Source organism: Mustelus asterias, chromosome 18 (assembly GCF_964213995.1).
Source record: "Mustelus asterias chromosome 18, sMusAst1.hap1.1, whole genome shotgun sequence".
NCBI lineage: Eukaryota > Metazoa > Chordata > Chondrichthyes > Carcharhiniformes > Triakidae > Mustelus > Mustelus asterias.
Window position 1 is genome coordinate 16663617 of NC_135818.1, and position 8908 is coordinate 16672524.

The 8908-nt window shown below is 48.9% G+C and overlaps 1 protein-coding gene across 2 annotated transcripts in view; it reads right to left on the reverse strand.

Annotated features, from left to right (window-relative positions):
• LOC144506973 (bcl-2-modifying factor-like) overlaps positions 1-8469 on the reverse strand; it is a 70040-nt gene extending 61571 nt beyond the window's left edge. The window contains exons 1-2 of one of the 2 annotated variants that reach the window (XM_078233451.1): positions 8354-8469; positions 84-205 (exon numbers count right to left, since the gene is read on the reverse strand). The gene's annotated coding sequence lies outside the window, so the exon portion shown is untranslated. The remainder of the gene's footprint in view (positions 1-83; positions 206-8353) is intronic. The other variant, XM_078233452.1, reaches the window with a different exon arrangement.
• Positions 8470-8908: the final 439 nt, after the last annotated feature.

An 8908-nucleotide genomic window follows, 5' to 3' on the forward strand; every position in this document is an offset into this window, starting at 1 on the left:
CTGCTAATCTTCTTAGATTCCCACCTCCAATATTTTCAGAATGAATGAAGAGAGGTCGCCAAAGGAAATGAAAAAGAATGCACCTTTGTTTGTTTTAAATGGTCCAATGATGTTTCTCCTGTTTTGCTCTGAGTCGTGTCCTGGTGATTAATCCTTAACTTGTTGCGACTCCCAAGAGATTCCTGCTGGACTGCCAACCTGGGGACTAAGGAGAAGAAAACCAGTTATGAATACGTTTCCTGTAGCTACTCACTGACCTTTGCACATGCATCAATCTGGCCACAAGTTACAGACAGGATTAAGCTGGACCACATATTCTACAGGCAAGTTCATGAAAACCAGCCATTTCACAATGGGGTATATGGATGGGCATCTGTTAGCCAGCTGGGGGAACATTGGCATAGATTAGGAAAGTGCCAACATTGCCATTCCTGGCTTAGACACTGCGAGGACATTTCAGCATGGCGGGGGGGAGCGGGGGGGGGGGGGGGGGGGGGAGTCTCTTTAGAGGTCAGAAAACTCTGAAGTCCACCCTGCAATAGTCAGGGGATTCACTTGGTGGTGTTTTGGCTGGGTGGGGGGGATGGTCTGATGATGCTGGGGGGGTGGGTGGGGGGCGGGGGGGAGAAGCAGACAAATTGTGGGGATGGGGGATTTACTTGGTAACGTGCTGGGCCTAGAATAAGCATGCCTGCTTCTCCTGGCCCACAAGCAGTGCTGTAAAAGCACTCATCTCATGGATCCAACCTCCCTTGCCTCCTTTAAATGCACTGTTTCCTGAGGCTTTGGAAAACTCGCCAATATGGAGTTAAAAATAGAATGAATGTTACATTTTATTATTTATTAATTCGTGGGACATGGGCGTCACTGGCTGGCCAGCATTTATTGCCCATCTCTAACTGCCCGAGGACAGTTAAGAGTCAACCACATTGCTGTGGCTCTGGAGTCACATGTAGGCCAGACCAGGTAAGGACGGCAGATTTCCTTCCCTAAGGGACATCAGTGAACCAGATGGGTTTTTCCGACAATCGACAATGGTTTCATGGTCATCAGTAGATTAATTCCAGATATTTTTTATTGAATTCAAATTCCACCATCTGCCGCGGCGGGATTCGAACCCGGGTCCCCAGAACATTAGCTGGGTTTCTGGATTAATAGTCCAGCGATAATACCACTAGGCCATCGCCTCCTCATATATTAATAGAACTGAACTGAATCATAATAATTAAATAAGCAATCCATCTCCTGCGAATGGATGAGCCACTCATCCCCTGCACCCAGCGATGACATGTTGGGCCATGGATAAAGATCATTGCTGGATAGTTAATAACGGGCAGATATTGTTCTAGGTCTGCATGGAGAAGATAGAATGCAATTCGAAGATCGAAGGCACTCCTTTAAAACTGATATCATAAAGAAAGAAAGCTTAAATGAATGGCTGCTGCTTTGCCCAGCACACAGAACGAAGCACCAATATGCTGCAAGCAGATTCATTCATATAGAATCATCGCTTACAGAAGAGGCCACTTGGCCCATCATGTCGGTGCAAGCTCTTTGAAAGAGCTGAATAATTCATCCGGCTCTGCTCTTCCCAAAGGCCCTTCAACGTTTAATTTCACCATCCAATTCCCCTTCGAAAATTAAGACGGAATTGGCCTCCACCATCCTTTCAGGCAGTAACAAACGCGCCCCCCCCCCCCCCCCCCCCCACAATTAAAAACTATATCTCTTCATCTTTTACCAATTGCCTTTAATCAGTGTCCTGTCCCTCGACCCTCCTGCCTGTAAACACAATTTCTTCCCGTCTCCTTTATCAAAGTTCTGAAGACCATATTGCAGCTCCCGTATCATCTGAATAACAAAACCTCAGCAGTAAGCACCAAATGATGCTTTCCAGCCACAACGAGTCCTGGAATCCAGGCAGCCTGGCCTCATAGCTGAGCTTTGAGAATAAAGTTTAAAATGTATTTATTAGTGTCACAAGTAGACTTACATTAATGCTGTAATGAAGTTACTGTGAAAATCCCGTAGTCGCCTGTTCGGGTACACTGAGGGAGAATTTAGCATGGCCAATGCACCTAACCAGCATGTCTTTCAGACTGTGGGAGGAAACCGGAGCACCCGGAGGAAACCCACGCAGACACGGGGAGAATGTGCAGACTCCACACAGACAGTGACCCAACCCGGGAATTGGACCCTGGTCCCTGGCGCTGTGAAGCAGCAGTGCTAATCACTGTGCCATCGTGCTGCCCCTTGCTGAATAAGCATCAGCCACCAGTTCCTCAGCTACCTTCCAAACCCATCAAATGGTTTGTAGGAGTCACCAGGATGAGCTCATCTCAACTTGGGCCAGTTGACTAGGGTGGGATGGCTGCCATTCTTGATCACCAATCAATAGCCGGTGTAGGGAAGATGGTGTGTGTAGATGCCAGGTGCAGGTGGCACAGGGTTAGGTGGATTGTCCATGTTAAATTGTCTCTCAGTGTCCAAAGATGTGCTGGTTAGTGGATTAGCTATGGTGAACGCACGGGGTTGCAGGGATAGGGCTGGGGGAGTATGGGCCTGGATGAGATGCTTAGTGGTTAAAAATTGGGCCGAAGGGCCTGTTTCCATGCTGTAAACCTCTATGACTCTGTGGCTATGACTCTTTCGGAGAGTTGATGCAGACTCAATGGGTCAAATGGCCTATTTCTGCACTGTAGGGATTCTGTGGTTCTAAGTGTTGGAGGTGGGAGTGGCTGGTGGAGATTACAGAGATAGCAATGGGTGAGACGAGGAAGAGTTTGAATTACGAGAATGCAGAGCTTACATTTGAGGCACTGGGCGACTGAGAGAGAGTCAGTGTGGTCAGTGGTGGTGGGTGAATCTCAGTGAACCATCAACGTCCTATAGGGAAGGACGTTTGCTGTCCTTACCTGGTCTGGCCTACATAGGGTGGCTCGATGGCACAGTGGTTAGCACTGTTGCCTCACAGCGCCAGGGGTCTGGTTTCGATTCCTGGCTTGGGTCGGTGTCTATCTGGAGTTTGCGCACTCTCCCCCTGTCTGCGTGGGTTTCCTCTGGGTGCTCCGGTTTCCTCCCACAATCTAAAGATGTGCGGGTTAGGTGGATTGGCCGTGCTGAATTGCCCCTTAGTGTCAGGGGGACTAGCCAGTGTAAATGCATGGGGTTATGGGGATAGGGCCTGGGTGGGATTTTGGTCGGTGCAGACTCGATGGGCTGAATGGTCTCCTTCTGCACTGTAGGATTCTTTGATTCTATGTGACTCCAGACCCACAGCAATGTGGTTGACTCTTAACTGCCCTCTGAAATGGTTTATCAAGCCATCTTAAGAGCAATAAAGAGTGGGCAACAAACGTTGGCTTTGCGGGGAACACCCACATCCCATGGAAGAATTTTTAAAATATGCAGGAGGGGTAAAAACATGAGTTGCAGTGTTCAATGGTTCGACGTTCTGTGTTTGAGCCTGTTTACTATTTGATTGGTTACGCCTGTGTATGGACTCAAAGAGAAAAGTAAACCAAGGGAAAGTAGAAAGATCTGGAAAGCAGAACTGAAGCACGGAGGAGATATTTCACAGTACTGTTGTTAAAACAACTCTCACCAACTTTTACAGATGCATTCTTTCTGGTTGTATCACAGCTTGGTATGGGCTCCTGCTCTGTCCAAGACCGCAAGAAACTATAAAGGGTGGTGAATGAAGCCCAATCCATCACGCAAACCAACCTCCCATCCATTGACTCTGTCTACACTTCCTGCTGCCTCGGAAAAGCAGCCAGCATAATTAAAGACCCCACACACCCCGGACATTCTCTCTTCCACCTTCTTCCGTCGGGAAAAAGCTACAAAAGTCTGAGTCACGTACCAACTGACTCAAGAACAGCTTCTTCCCTGCTGCTATCGGACTTTTGAATGGACCTACCCTGCATTAAGTTGATCTTTCTCTACACCCTAGCTATGACTGTAACACTACATTCTGCACCCTCTCCTTTCCTTCTCTATGTATAGCGCGCAAGAACCAATACTTTTCACTGTATACTAATACATGTGACAATAATAAATCAAATCAAATCAAAATCAGTCACACATAGACACAAACTAGTCTCATCTCTTCATGGATCCAAGTTATACAATATAAACCAGGAAACATGCCAGGAAAGGATCAGAATGTTCGAGTCTGGATGTTACAGGTGCTTGGAGGAGAAGGTGAGCTGAGGTACAGGAGTATTGCGGAGGATGGTAGTAGGGGGATGTTCAGATGGAGGGAACATAGAGTCAGAAGTTGAGCTCGGGGTCGAACGGGATGCTGGATTTGTAGGGCATGCCTCCCAAGAGTTTTAAAAGAAAACAGAACTCTAGTAATGCGGTGTCAGTGAAACATGTTCTGATTGCAACAACTTTGGAGCGTCAGCCAGGAGTAATTACTGGCGGCGTCACGGTAGCACAGTGGTTAGCACTGCTGCTTCACAGCTCCAGGGACCTGGGTTCGATTCCCGGCTTGGGTCACTGTCTGTGTGGAGTTTGCACATTCTCCTCATGTCTGCGTGGGTTTCCTCCGGGTGCTCCGGTTTCTTCCCACAATCCAAAGATGTGCGCGTTAGATTGATTGGCCATGCTAAAATTGCCCCTTAGTGTCCTGAGATGCGTGGGTTAGAGGGATTAGCGGGTAAATATGTAGGGATATGGGGGTAGGGCCTGGGTGGGATGGGCCAAATGGCCTCTTTCTGCACTGTAGGGTTTCTATGATTTCTATGAATTGGTTCCTAACTGGCTGGAGTTGTAAACAATGCCGGCCTCTAGGACCCAGCAGCCTCCCAGGAGAAAATCAGAAGCAATGGCTTGACTTTACATCCCGACACAGGCAGAACCGACAGCAACACTCTGTCCCCCTGGCAAAAGAGCAGCTAATAAAGACCCAATTAAAGAAATCCATGGGCCAGAGAGAGGGGGAGGGAACAGTATAGAGAGAGAGAGAGAGGTAGGAGCAGTATAGAGAGAGAGAGAGCAGTAAACAGAGAGAGAGAGAGGGGGAGGGAGCAGTATACAGAGAGAGAGAGCAGTATAGAGAAAGAGAGAGAGAGCAGTAAACAGAGAGAGAGAGAGGGGTGGGAGCAGTATACAGACAGAGAGAGAGAGGGAGCAGTATAGAGAGAGAGGGAGCAGTAAACAGAGAGAGAGAGAGAGAGGGTTGGGAGCAGTACAGAGAGAGAGCAGTATACATTGAGAGAGGGGGGAGCAGTATAGAGAGAGGGGGAACAGTATACAGAGAGAGCAGTATACAGAGAGAAGGGGAGCAGTATACAGAGAAAGAGGGAGCAGTGTACAGAGAGAGAGGGGGAGCAGTACACAGAGAAAGAGGGAGCAGTATACAGAGAGAGCAATAAACAGAGAGGGAGAGACAGAGCAGTACACAGAGAGAGAGTAGGATGCAGAGAGGAGAGGGGAGCAGTATACAGAGAGGGGGGAGCAGTATACAGAGAGAGAGAGGGAGGAGCAGTATACAGAGAGAGAGGGAGGAAGCAGTATACAGAGAGAGAGGGAGGAGCAGTATACAGAGAGAGAGAGAAGGGCAGTATACAGAGGTAAAGAGGTGCCTTCTAGCAGAGGTGTCTAGGTCTCCGCTACTTCCAGCGAAGAAATTGCTAAGCCTTTGCTGTAAATTGTTGGCGGCGGAATGGGGTCAGAACCAAATAACAAAATATCAGAGGGAGAGGAATAGGATAGGCGTGAGACTCCGGCACTGACACACCTCTTCACATTTACAAACAGGATTAACATTAGAGAGAGGGTCCAAGTCCGGAATGAAATGAGTAACGGGAAGAGAGGCATTCACTCTGGAGAGGGTAACACACTCACTGGGTGAGAGATACATTGAGTATCCGGAAATTGCATCAGATAGAGTGTAACATTTTACACTGATACAGACAGCATCCTGCAGTGGGGTAGATTCAAACCAGACACAGTGTAGCACACAATTAAATCTCCATCAACAACATGTCCAGGCGTTATAATAGTAAATAAAGAGGCCATGTGAGAGAGGGAGACCCAGTTCCAGTTCAGTATCAGATACTAACATTGCAGATACAGCGAGTGAGCGATAGAGAGCGTGGAGAGGGAGTTGTGGATATTGTGTACAGTGAACTGGCTCTGAGGGACAGTGAGACTGGAGATACAGACAGTCTGATCCAGAAAAAACCTGTCTCTCAGCGCCGCCTACAGCTCCTCAAGATTTTCCCGGGAAAAAGTTACTCAGATCTTCCCATAATTCGGAGAAGCTCAGATCACAGAACCACTCGCCCCCACCATCCCAAATTAAATTGAGACCCCCCCCCCCCAACCCAGAACTGACTCCTCCTCACCCCAGAACTGAGACTCACCCCCCACCCTTGAACTGAGACACACCCCCAGAACTGAGACCCCCCCCAGAACTGACCCCCTCCTCACCCCAGAACTGAGACACACCCCACCCTTGAACTAAGACATCTCCCACCCCAGAACTGAGACACCTGCCCACCCCAGAAAGTTGCCCTGCTTCTTCCCAACATTTCGGTAATAATAATGACTCTCCCTGCAGCCCAAACAAGCCGGGACTTCATATCCTTCCCTATCTCAGGTAGCTGGAACACTCCACTCCCTGAGTTTCCCTTATGGAACTTTCAGACCCATTGGACACCTCCCCCTATCTACCCTCCCCCCTCCCCCGCGTTTCAGACCCTTTAGATCCTCTCTGGTCAGTTTCAGACACATTGGATCCTTTCTGGTCAGTTTCAGACACACTGGATCCTCTCTGGTCAGTTTCAGACACACTGGATCCTCTCTGGTCAGTTTCAGACACACTGGATCCTCTCTGGTCAGTTTCAGACACATTGGATCCTTTCTGGTCAGTTTCAGACACATTGGATCCTCTCTGGTCAGTTTCAGACACACTGGATCCTCTCTGGTCAGTTTCAGACACATTGGATCCTCTCTGGTCAGTTTCAGACACACTGGATCCTCTCTGGTCAGTTTCAGACACACTGGATCCTCTCTGGTCAGTTTCAGACACATTGGATCCTCTCTGGTCAGTTTCAGACACACTGGATCCTCTCTGGTCAGTTTCAGACACATTGGATCCTCTCTGGTCAGTTTCAGACACACTGGATCCTCTCTGGTCAGTTTCAGACACACTGGATCCTCTCTGGTCAGTTTCAGACACATTGGATCCTTTCTGGTCAGTTTCAGACACACTGGATCCTCTCTAGTCAGTTTCAGACACATTGGATCCTTTCTGGTCAGTTTCAGACACACTGGATCCTCTCTGGTCAGTTTCAGACACATTGGATCCTTTCTGGTCAGTTTCAGACACACTGGATCCTCTCTGGTCAGTTTCAGACACACTGGATCCTCTCTGGTCAGTTTCAGACACATTGGATCCTTTCTGGTCAGTTTCAGACACACTGGATCCTCTCTGGTCAGTTTCAGACACATTGGATCCTTTCTGGTCAGTTGCAGACACACTGGATACTCTCTGGTCAGTTTCAGACACACTGGATCCTCTCTGGTCAGTTTCAGACACATTGGATCCTTTCTGGTCAGCTTCAGACACACTGGATACTCTCTGGTCAGTTTCAGACACACTGGATCCTCTCTGGTCAGCTTCAGACACATTGGATCCATTCTGGTCAGTTTCAGACACACTGGATCCTCTCTGGTCAGTTTCAGACACACTGGATCCTCTCCAATGTTCAGGCTGGTCGGAGCCGGGTCCGGGCTGGGTTTGATGCAACCTGGGCTCCAGGAGCGGGCAACACCAAGCTGAAAGTTTGCATTTCCTACTTTTGTCAACCCTGGCGAAACCATCCCGATCAAAGATAAAACAATTAAACACAAAGTCAACACAAACAGCCACTTAATCCACCTTGCAAACTAAATAACCCCCCCCCCCCCCCCCCAGCGCCCAAAACAAGAACCCTTTGCCAGCAAAACAGCAAATGTTTATGTCTTTTTTTCTGCCTCTGATCTGCTGCCCTGACATGTCGCGGAAATGAGAACAAGTGAGTTTAAAATGCTTCATTTTTACAACAGTTAACAGCAAAAGTTAACAGCAAAACAACACAACGTGGTTTTATGGTGGCTTTTTTATTGTCTGCCACAAGGTCTTTTGATAAGAAAACTATCAGATCAAGAAATCTGGGCTGCATTTGACAGCCAGCTTTTGCAACGCTTGTTAGTGCAGACACAATCTTGACAAAGAGGCGAGTAAGTTCGTTTTTACGCTGTTCCTAGAGCGGATTGATGCAAGCCCGGTTGCATTGGATAGAGATAAAGGAGAGGAGCCGGAGAAGGAAATTAGGTTTCTGTAGAGTGCACTTACCCGGAGATAACTGAGCCGTTTTATGTGATTTTGTGCACACTCCTTCCAGTGCTCTGATTAATCATAGCGATTTGCGCGCCGTCTGACTGTTTACCGCCTGTCTCACCTGTCAATCAACATCCGTCACAATCCAATCACCATGGCAACGCCAATCAGCCACCAGCGCTCGCCCACTCGACGAAGCCGATCGCTGACAGGCTCCTGGCGCTGTCAATCACCTTTCTCCCAGCCAATCGCCTTCCCTATCACCACTCCCCGCCCCCTCTTTTGCAGTGCCTGCCTTCCACCACCGGCCGTGCTGTTTCCCCTTTACCCCCCCTCACTTGCAGTACCGGCCTCCCACCGCCAGCCCTGCTGTTTCCCCTTCCCCGCCCTTCCCCTCCCCTGTCCTCCCAGGCAGCGCCGCCTGGTGACTGGCGTTTGCCAGCTGAATGGCTGTCCCGTCTCCCGTGGCAACGCGGCAGGCGTCCAGTTATGACGTAATTGGAAGCTGGACCTCCGCCAATCGAAAAACAGAAGTGGACTGTTACCAAGCGGAAAGGGTACATGATAGCC